Raw genomic sequence first — 2,846 nt, 5'->3', positions numbered from 1 at the left:
AAACAAGTCAAATTGCTGATGCAAAACAATGTCTCAGAAATACAACCAGCTTGTTCACCCTTTTTGCAAACCTCTTTTCAGGCTTGGACAACCTGGCTGCGACAGTGGAACCCTCCTAAAAAACGGGTGCCAAGAGACATAACTGGTGTTGTGGGAACAGAATTGGGAATCAGTTCAGAGGTATTAATGAATAAATTGGCTTCTACGACTAGAGATTTGACCAAAATACAGCAACCACTGCAGTCGTCCTTATCGGCCTTGGGAACACATCAGTGCTTGCTATCAAACATTCTACCAAATTGGGAAAAGATAAATGTGAAGGATAAAAAATTGATCATTGATGCACTTAATGCCACACAAAGCAATGTTTCCTTAGCTCTTAGCTGTATCCAGGCTCAATTATGGATGCAGTCAGTTGCTGCCTCAATTATAAGAGAAGGTGAAGAAGGCACTTTTCCTACTGAGATTAGGAAAATAGTCTGGGACAGTGCCACTGACTTTGAAAGAGATTTCCAATCCTGGTGGAATTTAGTGAATTTTACCTATGACCCTAACACAAACACAGCCACAGCATTTTGTGCTGACCATAAGTAATGCCTCAGTGCATTTGATATTCCCTAGCATCGCATTAGGATTAAATCATGATGGACCCACTTTCTATCCTTCTGAACATAGAGAATGGGCCCGTCAAATTGATGACAAATGGCAAACTGTCAATTTAGAGTCCTGTACTATCCGAGAACAACTAGGGTTTATCTGTGAAGGTAACGCAATTATAGCTCAAGATATCTGTTTAGACACAGAACAAAATAGCTGTCATTTTGATATTCATCCTAACGAGACTTCTGAAACAGTCCTTGTATCTACAGGCAATGGGCGTGCCTGCTTCAGAACCGCTTGTGATACTGTGTTTATAGAAAGTACAGTAGTAGATACTAAAAATCATTCAAATTATTGTGCTTGCAACTTTACTAAAATTGCAGGATGTGATTTTTCTTTTGTAGCTCCAGTTACCTTACATGAACTTTTAGAATCCAATCTCATGTTGATTCACAAGCTACTGCCTACTCCCATTGGGATGAACCTTACTTTGGTAAAGCAACCATTACTTCATCAAGATCTAATAGAGATCCTAGGAAAAATCAAGGAGAATGGACAGAAAACTCTGGTAACTGTTCATCATGATGTGCAAGAAATACATCGTGTTGTAGAAAGGGTGGAAAGTGATGCCGAGCACAAGTGGTGGGATACCCTTTTCGGGTGGTCACCCACCGCCACCGGTATCCTGAACAAATTGTGCCATCCCGTTGTTGTTCTTCTGATTTTAGTTATGATTGGTTTTGTTTTATCAGTAATCTTGCTTATTGTAAATTGGAGAATGATGAAACGATGAACAAAATTAACATCTATAATTAATGCACACCACTTGGCCGACATCCTTTACACTATAGATGTTCCCAGGACTGTAGACACAAGAAGATTATAGGGTTGGTAGATATGTTTTACATCATTTTCTTTTATGATTTGCTTTAATCACTGTTTTAATTATTTTTGTTTCTTGATTATAAAATTATACTGAGTAATATCGATGATACTAGGTTTATTACTTTACTGCTTAATATTGATTATACTGGTTTATTATTTGATCAATTTATTGTTTAATTGATTAATATTGATTATTATTTAAACAAACTATTGCTGATTTAATTCTTGTCTTAGTTTTCCTGTTTTCTCTTTCCTTTCCTTTTTCTCTTCCCTTTTCCCTGGAATGTGCTGCCAACACTTGATGAGTCCTGAAGACTCCACGACGACACCATGGAACCCTGCTGATGAAGATCTTTCGAGGGCAATCGTCAGTCACGGGGTGGTGTAAGAGCCCGTCTGAAGCCCCTCATTTTCCATTCTGCCTTCCGATTGCCACGAGAAAGAATCCCTTCCTCCACTGCAGTTCCGGCTTAGAACAGGACACAGTGCAGGTGCAACCACTGAACCGTCATGCTAGCTGTTCCGAACAAGGCCTGGCAAGAACTTGGCAAGGACTTGGCAAAGACCTGACGTGGACCCAGCACGGGACAGCCTGATGCGCGGCCTGCTTCTAATCTCCGTTCTTAAGCCAAATGAACTTTTGGGGTGACTCCCGGGGTCCTTCATTGAAGACCCCTCATCTGCCTCGTTACCACTGTGACAAACAAAGAATGAGAACCCTCCTCCCAAGGACTGAGACTGAGACCCCTGCTATAGGGAGGAGGGGAAATTGGTGGTCTGACCACTAATGACATGACCTGTTTCCCTTCAGTGATTCAAATGGACTCATTCTTCATTGGATTCGTCTTGCTTTGGTGGTTTCTGTGGACTCAGCTGTTCCCGCGTGGCGATTACAATGGACTTTCGTTGTTACACTTGCTCCCCCCTCTTTCCTCTGTGGACTATAACTGGAGCCCCGAGTCGACCAGAACTTCGGAGACTCCCCCGACACGACAGACGGATCCCCATCGTCCGGACCACTGAGGATCTCGCCTGTGTTGGTAGCTATTCCCATACCCCTCTTCTCTCTCTCTCTCTCCTTTTATCTCCTTTCCGATCCCCACTATCGCATTTACTGGTTTGGCCCCTAATAAAGGTGCATTTGTTGTGATTAACTGATAGTCCCTTGTTGTTTGCCTTTTTGCACTTTTGGGATCGGTGAAAAGAACCATCACGACACCCCGCAAAAGCGGATCGTGACAGGTGGGATGCATGAAAAATAAAATCAAAACTCAGGAAGTTTGTCCTGGAACACCTTCCATTGGCATGCCAAGAGTGAATTCAAGAGGCAGGAGAGCAGCAGCCACCGTCCTGCAGCTGTC

General features: G+C 42.6%; 1 long non-coding RNA gene across 1 annotated transcript; it reads left to right on the top strand.

Annotated features, from left to right (window-relative positions):
* Positions 1-1,030: 1,030 nt before the first annotated feature.
* On the top strand, positions 1,031-2,639 carry LOC128792429 (uncharacterized). Its single transcript, XR_008432410.1, has 2 exons — positions 1,031-1,168; positions 1,792-2,639. It is a non-coding gene; the product is annotated as an uncharacterized LOC128792429 (long non-coding RNA).
* The last annotated feature ends 207 nt before the right edge of the window (positions 2,640-2,846 follow it).

Source organism: Vidua chalybeata, chromosome 9 (assembly GCF_026979565.1).
Source record: "Vidua chalybeata isolate OUT-0048 chromosome 9, bVidCha1 merged haplotype, whole genome shotgun sequence".
NCBI lineage: Eukaryota > Metazoa > Chordata > Aves > Passeriformes > Viduidae > Vidua > Vidua chalybeata.
The sequence above is the reverse complement of the archived record's forward strand: the minus strand, read 5'-3'. Positions and strand labels throughout refer to the sequence as shown.